Below are 16,159 nucleotides of genomic sequence, written 5' to 3' on the forward strand. Positions count from 1 at the left end.
GGTGTGTGCGCGTGTGTATGTGTGTGTGCAGGTGAGTGTGGGTATGTGGGTGTGTGCGGGTGTGTGCGTGTGTGTATAGGTTTCTGTGTGTGTGTGCGGGTGTGTGTGGGTGCGCTCCCCGGGTGGGCTGAATGTCATGACTGTGTTAGGGGAGAGAAGGCTCAAAGAGGCCTTCAGGGAGCTGCCATGGCATAGCAGTGCTCAGGAAAGAGCACCCTTCTTTCTTTAGGCTGGAGGCACACTCGAGTTTCTGCTTGAGGCAGAGGGACGGCAGAGAGGCCATCACTGGCTGAAGGCAAAGCAGAGAGATTTTCGGTGGAGCGATGGCTCCATCTGCTGGCTGACAAGCGTGGAAGGCGAAGCCTCGCTCCAACTGAGTTCCTGAGGAAGGTCCCAAGCAGGAGGCACTCTGGCTCCACAAGCTAGAGGGTCCTGCTTAGGACTTCCCAGTGGCTCCAGAGTGGATGGCAAGGGCATGTGGGTTGGAGGGTGCTCGGAAGCCACAGGGGAGGCTTTGGGCACCCAGTGCTCTGGGACGAAACACGCTGCAGGCCCGAACATCCATGAACTCCTCCAAGGTTTTGGAGCAGGAAATCTGTCCTTAGCAGAAGGCTTCTTGCAAAGGCCTGCAGGCCTTTCTGGGTGGCTAAGCTGCAGCTCCCTTGCAGGCTGCTGGTCCAGGGGCCTGTGTCCCTTGGTCTAAAGTGCTGTAGGAGGAGCTCCTAGCAAGGGGAGAGCAAGCACCTTGTTTCCCTTGAAGAGACTGGCTTGTACATGGGGAGGCCTGCCAGCAGCGAAGACAGCGCAGGCAGCATGGGGGTTTGGCAGGCAGCTAAGAGGCTGCAGGAGTCCTGCATGAAATAGGGGTCATGACTGGTTTCTCCTCAAGGCCCAATGGCAACGTGCACACACAGCCTCTGGACCTGCAGCTCCCGAGCAGTGCAAGAGACCCCCAGGCAGCACCCTGGGGCCTCCTCGGATGAGCTGTGCTCCATAGAGGGCCTGCCTGCTGGCAATGGCCTAGGCCACCCCAGGCCCTAGAGAGGCCCGGCTGAGCCTGGGATGGGCCCTGCCCTCGCAGTGCTCAGGGAAAACCCGTGTTTGAGGCCAGGCTGCAGGCACATTCAATGTTGTGTCTGCTGCAGAGAGACTTCAGCTAGGACTTCCAGGGGGAATGTGAAGCGCTGTGGTTTTTACCTGCAATCCATGTGCCTCACTTGGGGTGCCCGGCCCATCCGTCCCACACTCCTTGGATGTGTGTTCCTCAGACAGGTGGACAGCTGGGGAAGTGGACCTCCCCCAGCAAGGGAGAACTGCCTAGAACATTGCTCTGTGTACAAAGAGGATTCGCTGTGCCTCTGGCACTGGGGAGAGACTTTCTGCACCCAGGAGACGCTTGGCACACACAGCGTTTCCCCATGGAAAGTGGTGTGAAAAAGAGCACCCGCCGGGGCTGCATGGCCCTCTGCGGTAGAAGCCCTCCACGCAGCAGGCTGTCATGGACTCGGCTGCAGGCCTTTGTGGCTGGAGAGACTGCAGCTCCTCTGGAGGCTCTGGGCCAATTTTCACTCACCTTCGAGTGCAATAGGCTTGTGGGTTAAGGTGCTTGCAAAGGAAGGCAAGCAGCCTGCTCCTTTCCATTAGGAACACGTGTGGTGAGAGGCTTGGCAGCAGAGAAGAACAAAGAGGGGCAGCCAAGGAGGGGATTTGCATGCAGCTGGGTGGCCCCCAAATCTTCTGTTTCCCAAGCAGGGAATGCCTGCTGTGCCCATCAGTGCCCATTTCTAAGTGGGCACCCAGCCTCTGGATCTGCCCTTTCCCAGCCCTGAAAACACACGCAGGCCACACCCTGAGCCCTTCCAAGCGTGAACTTTGCTCCCTGTGAGGGCTGAATGCCACATCTGGCTAAGGTGGGAGAAGGCCCGAGGAGGCCTTGGGGGACCTGCCAAGACATAGCAGTGCTCAGCAATGAGCACTCTGCTTTCTTTTGGCTGGACGCACATTCCAGTTTCTGCTTGAGGCCCGGAGAGGTCAGATAGGCGATCCCCGGGGGAAGGCAGAGCAGAGGGTTTTTCGGTGGAGCGTTGGCTCCCTCTGCTGGCCGTCAAGCGTGGAAGGCTAAGCCTTGCTCCAGCTGAGTTCCTGAGCAAGTTTCCAAGCAGGAGGCACTCTGGCTCCACAAGCTAGAGGACTTCCCAGTGGCTCCAGAGTGGGTGGCAAGGGCATGTGAGTTGGAGGGAGCTCAGAAACCACAGGGGAGACTTGAGTGTGGTTGGGTGCAGGTGTGCCAATATGTGTGGGTTTGTGCGCATGGGTGCGAGTGTGTATTAGTGTGTGTGAGAGTTTGCGTGAGTGCGGGCGTGCGAGTGTGCATGGGTGTGTGCGGGTGTGTGTGTGTGTGTGCGGGCATGTGCGTGTGTGTTTTGGTGGGGGTAGGTGTGTGTGTGTGTGTGTAGGCGTGTATGTGTATCTGCGGGTGTGTGCGGGTGTGTATAGGATTGTGTGTGTGTGGGGGGTGTGTGTGGGTGTGTGCGGCTGTGTGTGAATGTGTGTGGGTGTGTGCTAGTGTCTTTGGGTGTGTGTGAGTGGGTTTGGGTGTGTGTGAGTGGGTTTGGGTGTGTGCATGCGTGTGTTAGAGTGAGTGGGACTGTGCAGGGTGTGCAGGTGTGTTCGGGTGTGTGTGGATGTGTGCAGGAGTGTGCAAGTATATGCGGGTATGTGTGGTTGTGTGCAGGTTGTGTGTGTGATTGGGTGTGTTTGGGTTTGTGTGGGTGTTTGTTAGTGTGTGCGAGAGTGTGTGGGTGTGTATGAGTCTGTGTGGGTCTGTGAGAGTGTGTGTGAGTGCAAGTGCGTGTGTGCGGGTGCTTGAGGTTGTGCGCCTGTGCGAGAGGGTGAGTGGTTGTGTGCAGGTGTGTGAGGGTGTGGGTGTGAGGGTGTGTGTGAGTGTGTGCAGGTGTGTGAGGGTGAGTGGGTGTGTGCAGGTGTGTGCGTATGTGTGCGGGTGTGTGTGAGTGTGTGTGAGTGTGTTTGTGTGTGCGAGTGTCTATGGGTGTTTGTGGGTGTGTGCGGTTGAGTGCAACTGTGTGCAGGTGTGTGCGCGTGTGTATGTGTGTGTGCAGGTGAGTGTGGGTATGTGGGTGTGTGCGGGTGTGTGCGTGTGTGTATAGGTTTCTGTGTGTGTGTGCGGGTGTGTGTGGGTGCGCTCCCCGGGTGGGCTGAATGTCATGACTGTGTTAGGGGAGAGAAGGCCCAAAGAGGCCTTCAGGGAGCTGCCATGGCATAGCAGTGCTCAGGAAAGAGCACCCTTCTTTCTTTAGGCTGGAGGCACACTCGAGTTTCTGCTTGAGGCAGAGGGACGGCAGAGAGGCCATCACTGGCTGAAGGCAAAGCAGAGAGATTTTCGGTGGAGCGATGGCTCCATCTGCTGGCTGACAAGCGTGGAAGGCGAAGCCTCGCTCCAACTGAGTTCCTGAGGAAGGTCCCAAGCAGGAGGCACTCTGGCTCCACAAGCTAGAGGGTCCTGCTTAGGACTTCCCAGTGGCTCCAGAGTGGATGGCAAGGGCATGTGGGTTGGAGGGTGCTCGGAAGCCACAGGGGAGGCTTTGGGCACCCAGTGCTCTGGGACGAAACACGCTGCAGGCCCGAGCATCCATGAACTCCTCCAAGGTTTTGGAGCAGGAAATCTGTCCTTAGCAGAAGGCTTCTTGCAAAGGCCTGCAGGCCTTTCTGGGTGGCTAAGCTGCAGCTCCCTTGCAGGCTGCTGGTCCAGGGGCCTGTGTCCCTTGGTCTAAAGTGCTGTAGGAGGAGCTCCTAGCAAGGGGAGAGCAAGCACCTTGTTTCCCTTGAAGAGACTGGCTTGTACATGGGGAGGCCTGCCAGCAGCGAAGACAGCGCAGGCAGCATGGGGGTTTGGCAGGCAGCTAAGAGGCTGCAGGAGTCCTGCATGAAATAGGGGTCATGACTGGTTTCTCCTCAAGGCCCAATGGCAACGTGCACACACAGCCTCTGGACCTGCAGCTCCCGAGCAGTGCAAGAGACCCCCAGGCAGCACCCTGGGGCCTCCTCGGATGAGCTGTGCTCCATAGAGGGCCTGCCTGCTGGCAATGGCCTAGGCCACCCCAGGCCCTAGAGAGGCCCGGCTGAGCCTGGGATGGGCCCTGCCCTCGCAGTGCTCAGGGAAAACCCGTGTTTGAGGCCAGGCTGCAGGCACATTCAATGTTGTGTCTGCTGCAGAGAGACTTCAGCTAGGACTTCCAGGGGGAATGTGAAGCGCTGTGGTTTTTACCTGCAATCCATGTGCCTCACTTGGGGTGCCCGGCCCATCCGTCCCACACTCCTTGGATGTGTGTTCCTCAGACAGCTGGACAGCTGGGGAAGTGGACCTCCCCCAGCAAGGGAGACCTGCCTAGAACATTGCTCTGTGTACAAAGAGGATTCGCTGTGCCTCTGGCACTGGGGAGAGACTTTCTGCACCCAGGAGACACTTGGCACACACAGCGTTTCCCCATGGAAAGTGGTGTGAAAAAGAGCACCCGCCGGGGCTGCATGGCCCTCTGCGGTAGAAGCCCTCCATGCAGCAGGCTGTCATGGACTCGGCTGCAGGCCTTTGTGGCTGGAGAGACTGCAGCTCCTCTGGAGGCTCTGGGCCAATTTTCACTCACCTTCGAGTGCAATAGGCTTGTGGGTTAAGGTGCTTGCAAAGGAAGGCAAGCAGCCTGCTCCTTTCCATTAGGAACACGTGTGGTGAGAGGCTTGGCAGCAGAGAAGAACAAAGAGGGGCAGCCAAGGAGGGGATTTGCATGCAGCTGGGTGGCCCCCAAATCTCCTGTTTCCCAAGCAGGGAATGCCTGCTGTGCCCATCAGTGCCCATTTCTAAGTGGGCACCCAGCCTCTGGATCTGCCCTTTCCCAGCCCTGAAAACACACGCAGGCCACACCCTGAGCCCTTCCAACTGTGAACTTTGCTCCCTGTGAGGGCTGAATGCCACATCTGGCTAAGGTGGGAGAAGGCCTGAGGAGGCCTTGGGGGACCTGCCAAGACATAGCAGTGCTCAGCAATGAGCACTCTGCTTTCTTTTGGCTGGACGCACATTCCAGTTTCTGCTTGAGGCCCGGAGAGGTCAGATAGGCGATCCCCGGGGGAAGGCAGAGCAGAGGGTTTTTCGGTGGAGCGTTGGCTCCCTCTGCTGGCCGTCAAGCGTGGAAGGCTAAGCCTTGCTCCAGCTGAGTTCCTGAGCAAGATTCCAAGCAGGAGGCACTCTGGCTCCACAAGCTAGAGGACTTCCCAGTGGCTCCAGAGTGGGTGGCAAGGGCATGTGAGTTGGAGGGTGCTCAGAAACCACAGGGGAGACTTGAGTGTGGTTGGGTGCAGGTGTGCCAATATGTGTGGGTTTGTGCGCATGGGTGCGAGTGTGTATTAGTGTGTGTGAGAGTTTGCGTGAGTGCGGGCGTGCGAGTGTGTATGGGTGTGTGCGGGTGTGTGTGTGTGTGTGCGGGCATGTGCGTGTGTGTTTTGGTGGGGGTAGGTGTGTGTGTGTGTGTGTAGGCGTGTATGTGTATCTGCGGTTGTGTGCGGGTGTGTATAGGATTGTGTGTGTGTGGGGGGTGTGTGTGGGTGTGTGCGGCTGTGTGTGAATGTGTGTGGGTGTGTGCTAGTGTCTTTGGGTGTGTGTGAGTGGGTTTGGGTGTGTGTGAGTGGGTTTGGGTGTGTGCATGCGTGTGTTAGAGTGAGTGGGACTGTGCAGGGTGTGCAGGTGTGTTCGGGTGTGTGTGGATGTGTGCAGGAGTGTGCAAGTATATGTGGGTATGTGTGGTTGTGTGCAGGTTGTGTGTGTGATTGGGTGTGTTTGGGTTTGTGTGGGTGTTTGTTAGTGTGTGCGAGAGTGTGTGGGTGTGTATGAGTCTGTGTGGGTCTGTGAGAGTGTGTGTGAGTGCAAGTGCGTGTGTGCGGGTGCTTGAGGTTGTGCGCCTGTGCGAGAGGGTGAGTGGTTGTGTGCAGGTGTGTGAGGGTGTGGGTGTGAGGGTGTGTGAGAGTGTGTGCAGGTGTGTGAGGGTGAGTGGGTGTGTGCAGGTGTGTGTGTATGTGTGCGGGTGTGTGTGAGTGTGTGTGAGTGTGTTTGTGTGTGCGAGTGTCTATGGGTGTTTGTGGGTGTGTGCGGTTGAGTGCAACTATGTGCAGGTGTGTGCGCGTGTGTATGTGTGTGTGCAGGTGAGTGTGGGTATGTGGGTGTGTGCGGGTGTGTGCGTGTGTGTATAGGTTTCTGTGTGTGTGTGCGGGTGTGTGTGGGTGCGCTCCCCGGGTGGGCTGAATGTCATGACTGTGTTAGGGGAGAGAAGGCTCAAAGAGGCCTTCAGGGAGCTGCCATGGCATAGCAGTGCTCAGGAAAGAGCACCCTTCTTTCTTTAGGCTGGAGGCACACTCGAGTTTCTGCTTGAGGCAGAGGGACGGCAGAGAGGCCATCACTGGCTGAAGGCAAAGCAGAGAGATTTTCGGTGGAGCGATGGCTCCATCTGCTGGCTGACAAGCGTGGAAGGCGAAGCCTCGCTCCAACTGAGTTCCTGAGGAAGGTCCCAAGCAGGAGGCACTCTGGCTCCACAAGCTAGAGGGTCCTGCTTAGGACTTCCCAGTGGCTCCAGAGTGGATGGCAAGGGCATGTGGGTTGGAGGGTGCTCGGAAGCCACAGGGGAGGCTTTGGGCACCCAGTGCTCTGGGACGAAACACGCTGCAGGCCCGAGCATCCATGAACTCCTCCAAGGTTTTGGAGCAGGAAATCTGTCCTTAGCAGAAGGCTTCTTGCAAAGGCCTGCAGGCCTTTCTGGGTGGCTAAGCTGCAGCTCCCTTGCAGGCTGCTGGTCCAGGGGCCTGTGTCCCTTGGTCTAAAGTGCTGTAGGAGGAGCTCCTAGCAAGGGGAGAGCAAGCACCTTGTTTCCCTTGAAGAGACTGGCTTGTACATGGGGAGGCCTGCCAGCAGCGAAGACAGCGCAGGCAGCATGGGGGTTTGGCAGGCAGCTAAGAGGCTGCAGGAGTCCTGCATGAAATAGGGGTCATGACTGGTTTCTCCTCAAGGCCCAATGGCAACGTGCACACACAGCCTCTGGACCTGCAGCTCCCGAGCAGTGCAAGAGACCCCCAGGCAGCACCCTGGGGCCTCCTCGGATGAGCTGTGCTCCATAGAGGGCCTGCCTGCTGGCAATGGCCTAGGCCACCCCAGGCCCTAGAGAGGCCCGGCTGAGCCTGGGATGGGCCCTGCCCTCGCAGTGCTCAGGGAAAACCCGTGTTTGAGGCCAGGCTGCAGGCACATTCAATGTTGTGTCTGCTGCAGAGAGACTTCAGCTAGGACTTCCAGGGGGAATGTGAAGCGCTGTGGTTTTTACCTGCAATCCATGTGCCTCACTTGGGGTGCCCGGCCCATCCGTCCCACACTCCTTGGATGTGTGTTCCTCAGACAGCTGGACAGCTGGGGAAGTGGACCTCCCCCAGCAAGGGAGACCTGCCTAGAACATTGCTCTGTGTACAAAGAGGATTCGCTGTGCCTCTGGCACTGGGGAGAGACTTTCTGCACCCAGGAGACGCTTGGCACACACAGCGTTTCCCCATGGAAAGTGGTGTGAAAAAGAGCACCCGCCGGGGCTGCATGGCCCTCTGCGGTAGAAGCCCTCCACGCAGCAGGCTGTCATGGACTCGGCTGCAGGCCTTTGTGGCTGGAGAGACTGCAGCTCCTCTGGAGGCTCTGGGCCAATTTTCACTCACCTTCGAGTGCAATAGGCTTGTGGGTTAAGGTGCTTGCAAAGGAAGGCAAGCAGCCTGCTCCTTTCCATTAGGAACACGTGTGGTGAGAGGCTTGGCAGCAGAGAAGAACAAAGAGGGGCAGCCAAGGAGGGGATTTGCATGCAGCTGGGTGGCCCCCAAATCTTCTGTTTCCCAAGCAGGGAATGCCTGCTGTGCCCATCAGTGCCCATTTCTAAGTGGGCACCCAGCCTCTGGATCTGCCCTTTCCCAGCCCTGAAAACACACGCAGGCCACACCCTGAGCCCTTCCAACTGTGAACTTTGCTCCCTGTGAGGGCTGAATGCCACATCTGGCTAAGGTGGGAGAAGGCCCGAGGAGGCCTTGGGGGACCTGCCAAGACATAGCAGTGCTCAGCAATGAGCACTCTGCTTTCTTTTGGCTGGACGCACATTCCAGTTTCTGCTTGAGGCCCGGAGAGGTCAGATAGGCGATCCCCGGGGGAAGGCAGAGCAGAGGGTTTTTCGGTGGAGCGTTGGCTCCCTCTGCTGGCCGTCAAGCGTGGAAGGCTAAGCCTTGCTCCAGCTGAGTTCCTGAGCAAGTTTCCAAGCAGGAGGCACTCTGGCTCCACAAGCTAGAGGACTTCCCAGTGGCTCCAGAGTGGGTGGCAAGGGCATGTGAGTTGGAGGGAGCTCAGAAACCACAGGGGAGACTTGAGTGTGGTTGGGTGCAGGTGTGCCAATATGTGTGGGTTTGTGCGCATGGGTGCGAGTGTGTATTAGTGTGTGTGAGAGTTTGCGTGAGTGCGGGCGTGCGAGTGTGCATGGGTGTGTGCGGGTGTGTGTGTGTGTGTGCGGGCATGTGCGTGTGTGTTTTGGTGGGGGTAGGTGTGTGTGTGTGTGTGTAGGCGTGTATGTGTATCTGCGGGTGTGTGCGGGTGTGTATAGGATTGTGTGTGTGTGGGGGGTGTGTGTGGGTGTGTGCGGCTGTGTGTGAATGTGTGTGGGTGTGTGCTAGTGTCTTTGGGTGTGTGTGAGTGGGTTTGGGTGTGTGTGAGTGGGTTTGGGTGTGTGCATGCGTGTGTTAGAGTGAGTGGGACTGTGCAGGGTGTGCAGGTGTGTTCGGGTGTGTGTGGATGTGTGCAGGAGTGTGCAAGTATATGCGGGTATGTGTGGTTGTGTGCAGGTTGTGTGTGTGATTGGGTGTGTTTGGGTTTGTGTGGGTGTTTGTTAGTGTGTGCGAGAGTGTGTGGGTGTGTATGAGTCTGTGTGGGTCTGTGAGAGTGTGTGTGAGTGCAAGTGCGTGTGTGCGGGTGCTTGAGGTTGTGCGCCTGTGCGAGAGGGTGAGTGGTTGTGTGCAGGTGTGTGAGGGTGTGGGTGTGAGGGTGTGTGTGAGTGTGTGCAGGTGTGTGAGGGTGAGTGGGTGTGTGCAGGTGTGTGTGTATGTGTGCGGGTGTGTGCGAGTGTGTGTGAGTGTGTTTGTGTGTGCGAGTGTCTATGGGTGTTTGTGGGTGTGTGCGGTTGAGTGCAACTGTGTGCAGGTGTGTGCGCGTGTGTATGTGTGTGTGCAGGTGAGTGTGGGTATGTGGGTGTGTGCGGGTGTGTGCGTGTGTGTATAGGTTTCTGTGTGTGTGTGCGGGTGTGTGTGGGTGCGCTCCCCGGGTGGGCTGAATGTCATGACTGTGTTAGGGGAGAGAAGGCTCAAAGAGGCCTTCAGGGAGCTGCCATGGCATAGCAGTGCTCAGGAAAGAGCACCCTTCTTTCTTTAGGCTGGAGGCACACTCGAGTTTCTGCTTGAGGCAGAGGGACGGCAGAGAGGCCATCACTGGCTGAAGGCAAAGCAGAGAGATTTTCGGTGGAGCGATGGCTCCATCTGCTGGCTGACAAGCGTGGAAGGCGAAGCCTCGCTCCAACTGAGTTCCTGAGGAAGGTCCCAAGCAGGAGGCACTCTGGCTCCACAAGCTAGAGGGTCCTGCTTAGGACTTCCCAGTGGCTCCAGAGTGGATGGCAAGGGCATGTGGGTTGGAGGGTGCTCGGAAGCCACAGGGGAGGCTTTGGGCACCCAGTGCTCTGGGACGAAACACGCTGCAGGCCCGAGCATCCATGAACTCCTCCAAGGTTTTGGAGCAGGAAATCTGTCCTTAGCAGAAGGCTTCTTGCAAAGGCCTGCAGGCCTTTCTGGGTGGCTAAGCTGCAGCTCCCTTGCAGGCTGCTGGTCCAGGGGCCTGTGTCCCTTGGTCTAAAGTGCTGTAGGAGGAGCTCCTAGCAAGGGGAGAGCAAGCACCTTGTTTCCCTTGAAGAGACTGGCTTGTACATGGGGAGGCCTGCCAGCAGCGAAGACAGCGCAGGCAGCATGGGGGTTTGGCAGGCAGCTAAGAGGCTGCAGGAGTCCTGCATGAAATAGGGGTCATGACTGGTTTCTCCTCAAGGCCCAATGGCAATGTGCACACACAGCCTCTGGACCTGCAGCTCCCGAGCAGTGCAAGAGACCCCCAGGCAGCACCCTGGGGCCTCCTCGGATGAGCTGTGCTCCATAGAGGGCCTGCCTGCTGGCAATGGCCTAGGCCACCCCAGGCCCTAGAGAGGCCCGGCTGAGCCTGGGATGGGCCCTGCCCTCGCAGTGCTCAGGGAAAACCCGTGTTTGAGGCCAGGCTGCAGGCACATTCAATGTTGTGTCTGCTGCAGAGAGACTTCAGCTAGGACTTCCAGGGGGAATGTGAAGCGCTGTGGTTTTTACCTGCAATCCATGTGCCTCATTTGGGGTGCCCGGCCCATCCGTCCCACACTCCTTGGATGTGTGTTCCTCAGACAGCTGGACAGCTGGGGAAGTGGACCTCCCCCAGCAAGGGAGACCTGCCTAGAACATTGCTCTGTGTACAAAGAGGATTCGCTGTGCCTCTGGCACTGGGGAGAGACTTTCTGCACCCAGGAGACGCTTGGCACACACAGCGTTTCCCCATGGAAAGTGGTGTGAAAAAGAGCACCCGCCGGGGCTGCATGGCCCTCTGCGGTAGAAGCCCTCCACGCAGCAGGCTGTCATGGACTCGGCTGCAGGCCTTTGTGGCTGGAGAGACTGCAGCTCCTCTGGAGGCTCTGGGCCAATTTTCACTCACCTTCGAGTGCAATAGGCTTGTGGGTTAAGGTGCTTGCAAAGGAAGGCAAGCAGCCTGCTCCTTTCCATTAGGAACACGTGTGGTGAGAGGCTTGGCAGCAGAGAAGAACAAAGAGGGGCAGCCAAGGAGGGGATTTGCATGCAGCTGGGTGGCCCCCAAATCTCCTGTTTCCCAAGCAGGGAATGCCTGCTGTGCCCATCAGTGCCCATTTCTAAGTGGGCACCCAGCCTCTGGATCTGCCCTTTCCCAGCCCTGAAAACACACGCAGGCCACACCCTGAGCCCTTCCAACTGTGAACTTTGCTCCCTGTGAGGGCTGAATGCCACATCTGGCTAAGGTGGGAGAAGGCCCGAGGAGGCCTTGGGGGACCTGCCAAGACATAGCAGTGCTCAGCAATGAGCACTCTGCTTTCTTTTGGCTGGACGCACATTCCAGTTTCTGCTTGAGGCCCGGAGAGGTCAGATAGGCGATCCCCGGGGGAAGGCAGAGCAGAGGGTTTTTCGGTGGAGCGTTGGCTCCCTCTGCTGGCCGTCAAGCGTGGAAGGCTAAGCCTTGCTCCAGCTGAGTTCCTGAGCAAGTTTCCAAGCAGGAGGCACTCTGGCTCCACAAGCTAGAGGACTTCCCAGTGGCTCCAGAGTGGGTGGCAAGGGCATGTGAGTTGGAGGGAGCTCAGAAACCACAGGGGAGACTTGAGTGTGGTTGGGTGCAGGTGTGCCAATATGTGTGGGTTTGTGCGCATGGGTGCGAGTGTGTATTAGTGTGTGTGAGAGTTTGCGTGAGTGCGGGCGTGCGAGTGTGCATGGGTGTGTGCGGGTGTGTGTGTGTGTGCGGGCATGTGCGTGTGTGTTTTGGTGGGGGTAGGTGTGTGTGTGTGTGTGTAGGCGTGTATGTGTATCTGCGGGTGTGTGCGGGTGTGTATAGGATTGTGTGTGTGTGGGGGGTGTGTGTGGGTGTGTGCGGCTGTGTGTGAATGTGTGTGGGTGTGTGCTAGTGTCTTTGGGTGTGTGTGAGTGGGTTTGGGTGTGTGTGAGTGGGTTTGGGTGTGTGCATGCGTGTGTTAGAGTGAGTGGGACTGTGCAGGGTGTGCAGGTGTGTTCGGGTGTGTGTGGATGTGTGCAGGAGTGTGCAAGTATATGCGGGTATGTGTGGTTGTGTGCAGGTTGTGTGTGTGATTGGGTGTGTTTGGGTTTGTGTGGGTGTTTGTTAGTGTGTGCGAGAGTGTGTGGGTGTGTATGAGTCTGTGTGGGTCTGTGAGAGTGTGTGTGAGTGCAAGTGCGTGTGTGCGGGTGCTTGAGGTTGTGCGCCTGTGCGAGAGGGTGAGTGGTTGTGTGCAGGTGTGTGAGGGTGTGGGTGTGAGGGTGTGTGTGAGTGTGTGCAGGTGTGTGAGGGTGAGTGGGTGTGTGCAGGTGTGTGCGTATGTGTGCGGGTGTGTGTGAGTGTGTGTGAGTGTGTTTGTGTGTGCGAGTGTCTATGGGTGTTTGTGGGTGTGTGCGGTTGAGTGCAACTGTGTGCAGGTGTGTGCGCGTGTGTATGTGTGTGTGCAGGTGAGTGTGGGTATGTGGGTGTGTGCGGGTGTGTGCGTGTGTGTATAGGTTTCTGTGTGTGTGTGCGGGTGTGTGTGGGTGCGCTCCCCGGGTGGGCTGAATGTCATGACTGTGTTAGGGGAGAGAAGGCCCAAAGAGGCCTTCAGGGAGCTGCCATGGCATAGCAGTGCTCAGGAAAGAGCACCCTTCTTTCTTTAGGCTGGAGGCACACTCGAGTTTCTGCTTGAGGCAGAGGGACGGCAGAGAGGCCATCACTGGCTGAAGGCAAAGCAGAGAGATTTTCGGTGGAGCGATGGCTCCATCTGCTTGCTGACAAGCATGGAAGGCGAAGCCTCGCTCCAACTGAGTTCCTGAGGAAGGTCCCAAGCAGGAGGCACTCTGGCTCCACAAGCTAGAGGGTCCTGCTTAGGACTTCCCAGTGGCTCCAGAGTGGATGGCAAGGGCATGTGGGTTGGAGGGTGCTCGGAAGCCACAGGGGAGGCTTTGGGCACCCAGTGCTCTGGGACGAAACACGCTGCAGGCCCGAGCATCCATGAACTCCTCCAAGGTTTTGGAGCAGGAAATCTGTCCTTAGCAGAAGGCTTCTTGCAAAGGCCTGCAGGCCTTTCTGGGTGGCTAAGCTGCAGCTCCCTTGCAGGCTGCTGGTCCAGGGGCCTGTGTCCCTTGGTCTAAAGTGCTGTAGGAGGAGCTCCTAGCAAGGGGAGAGCAAGCACCTTGTTTCCCTTGAAGAGACTGGCTTGTACATGGGGAGGCCTGCCAGCAGCGAAGACAGCGCAGGCAGCATGGGGGTTTGGCAGGCAGCTAAGAGGCTGCAGGAGTCCTGCATGAAATAGGGGTCATGACTGGTTTCTCCTCAAGGCCCAATGGCAACGTGCACACACAGCCTCTGGACCTGCAGCTCCCGAGCAGTGCAAGAGACCCCCAGGCAGCACCCTGGGGCCTCCTCGGATGAGCTGTGCTCCATAGAGGGCCTGCCTGCTGGCAATGGCCTAGGCCACCCCAGGCCCTAGAGAGGCCCGGCTGAGCCTGGGATGGGCCCTGCCCTCGCAGTGCTCAGGGAAAACCCGTGTTTGAGGCCAGGCTGCAGGCACATTCAATGTTGTGTCTGCTGCAGAGAGACTTCAGCTAGGACTTCCAGGGGGAATGTGAAGCGCTGTGGTTTTTACCTGCAATCCATGTGCCTCACTTGGGGTGCCCGGCCCATCCGTCCCACACTCCTTGGATGTGTGTTCCTCAGACAGCTGGACAGCTGGGGAAGTGGACCTCCCCCAGCAAGGGAGACCTGCCTAGAACATTGCTCTGTGTACAAAGAGGATTCGCTGTGCCTCTGGCACTGGGGAGAGACTTTCTGCACCCAGGAGACACTTGGCACACACAGCGTTTCCCCATGGAAAGTGGTGTGAAAAAGAGCACCCGCCGGGGCTGCATGGCCCTCTGCGGTAGAAGCCCTCCACGCAGCAGGCTGTCATGGACTCAGCTGCAGGCCTTTGTGGCTGGAGAGACTGCAGCTCCTCTGGAGGCTCTGGGCCAATTTTCACTCACCTTCGAGTGCAATAGGCTTGTGGGTTAAGGTGCTTGCAAAGGAAGGCAAGCAGCCTGCTCCTTTCCATTAGGAACACGTGTGGTGAGAGGCTTGGCAGCAGAGAAGAACAAAGAGGGGCAGCCAAGGAGGGGATTTGCATGCAGCTGGGTGGCCCCCAAATCTCCTGTTTCCCAAGCAGGGAATGCCTGCTGTGCCCATCAGTGCCCATTTCTAAGTGGGCACCCAGCCTCTGGATCTGCCCTTTCCCAGCCCTGAAAACACACGCAGGCCACACCCTGAGCCCTTCCAACTGTGAACTTTGCTCCCTGTGAGGGCTGAATGCCACATCTGGCTAAGGTGGGAGAAGGCCCGAGGAGGCCTTGGGGGACCTGCCAAGACATAGCAGTGCTCAGCAATGAGCACTCTGCTTTCTTTTGGCTGGACGCACATTCCAGTTTCTGCTTGAGGCCCGGAGAGGTCAGATAGGCGATCCCCGGGGGAAGGCAGAGCAGAGGGTTTTTCGGTGGAGCGTTGGTTCCCTCTGCTGGCCGTCAAGCGTGGAAGGCTAAGCCTTGCTCCAGCTGAGTTCCTGAGCAAGTTTCCAAGCAGGAGGCACTCTGGCTCCACAAGCTAGAGGACTTCCCAGTGGCTCCAGAGTGGGTGGCAAGTGCATGTGAGTTGGAGGGAGCTCAGAAACCACAGGGGAGACTTGAGTGTGGTTGGGTGCAGGTGTGCCAATATGTGTGGGTGTGTGCGCATGGGTGCGAGTGTGTATTAGTGTGTGTGAGAGTTTGCGTGAGTGCGGGCGTGCGAGTGTGCATGGGTGTGTGCGAGTGTGTGTGTGTGTGTGCGGGCATGTGCGTGTGTGTTTTGGTGGGGGTAGGTGTGTGTGTGTGTGTGTAGGCGTGTATGTGTATCTGCGGGTGTGTGCGGGTGTGTATAGGATTGTGTGTGTGGGGGGGTGTGTGTGGGTGTGTGTGGCTGTGTGTGAATGTGTGTGGGTGTGTGCTAGTGTCTTTGGGTGTGTGTGAGTGGGTTTGGGTGTGTGTGAGTGGGTTTGGGTGTGTACATGTGTGTGTTAGAGTGAGTGGGACTGTGCAGGGTGTGCAGGTGTGTTCGGGTGTGTGTGGATGTGTGCAGGAGTGTGCAAGTATATGCGGGTATGTGTGGTTGTGTGCAGGTTGTGTGTGTGATTGGGTGTGTTTGGGTTTGTGTGGGTGTTTGTTAGTGTGTGCGAGAGTGTGTGGGTGTGTATGAGTCTGTGTGGGTCTGTGAGAGTGTGTGTGAGTGCAAGTGCGTGTGTGCGGGTGCTTGAGGTTGTGCGCCTGTGCGAGAGGGTGAGTGGTTGTGTGCAGGTGTGTGAGGGTGTGGGTGTGAGGGTGTGTGTGAGTGTGTGCAGGTGTGTGAGGGTGAGTGGGTGTGTGCAGGTGTGTGCGTATGTGTGCGGGTGTGTGTGAGTGTGTGTGAGTGTGTTTGTGTGTGCGAGTGTCTATGGGTGTTTGTGGGTGTGTGCGGTTGAGTGCAACTGTGTGCAGGTGTGTGCGCGTGTGTATGTGTGTGTGCAGGTGAGTGTGGGTATGTGGGTGTGTGCGGGTGTGTGCGTGTGTGTATAGGTTTCTGTGTGTGTGTGCGGGTGTGTGTGGGTGCGCTCCCCGGGTGGGCTGAATGTCATGACTGTGTTAGGGGAGAGAAGGCCCAAAGAGGCCTTCAGGGTGCTGCCATGGCATAGCAGTGCTCAGGAAAGAGCACCCTTCTTTCTTTAGGCTGGAGGCACACTCGAGTTTCTGCTTGAGGCAGAGGGACGGCAGAGAGGCCATCACTGGCTGAAGGCAAAGCAGAGAGATTTTCGGTGGAGCGATGGCTCCATCTGCTGGCTGACAAGCGTGGAAGGCGAAGCCTCGCTCCAACTGAGTTCCTGAGGAAGGTCCCAAGCAGGAGGCACTCTGGCTCCACAAGCTAGAGGGTCCTGCTTAGGACTTCCCAGTGGCTCCAGAGTGGATGGCAAGGGCATGTGGGTTGGAGGGTGCTCGGAAGCCACAGGGGAGGCTTTGGGCACCCAGTGCTCTGGGACGAAACACGCTGCAGGCCCGAGCATCCATGAACTCCTCCAAGGTTTTGGAGCAGGAAATCTGTCCTTAGCAGAAGGCTTCTTGCAAAGGCCTGCAGGCCTTTCTGGGTGGCTAAGCTGCAGCTCCCTTGCAGGCTGCTGGTCCAGGGGCCTGTGTCCCTTGGTCTAAAGTGCTGTAGGAGGAGCTC

This window comes from Hippopotamus amphibius, chromosome 8 (genome assembly GCF_030028045.1).
Source record: "Hippopotamus amphibius kiboko isolate mHipAmp2 chromosome 8, mHipAmp2.hap2, whole genome shotgun sequence".
Classification (NCBI taxonomy): domain Eukaryota; kingdom Metazoa; phylum Chordata; class Mammalia; order Artiodactyla; family Hippopotamidae; genus Hippopotamus; species Hippopotamus amphibius.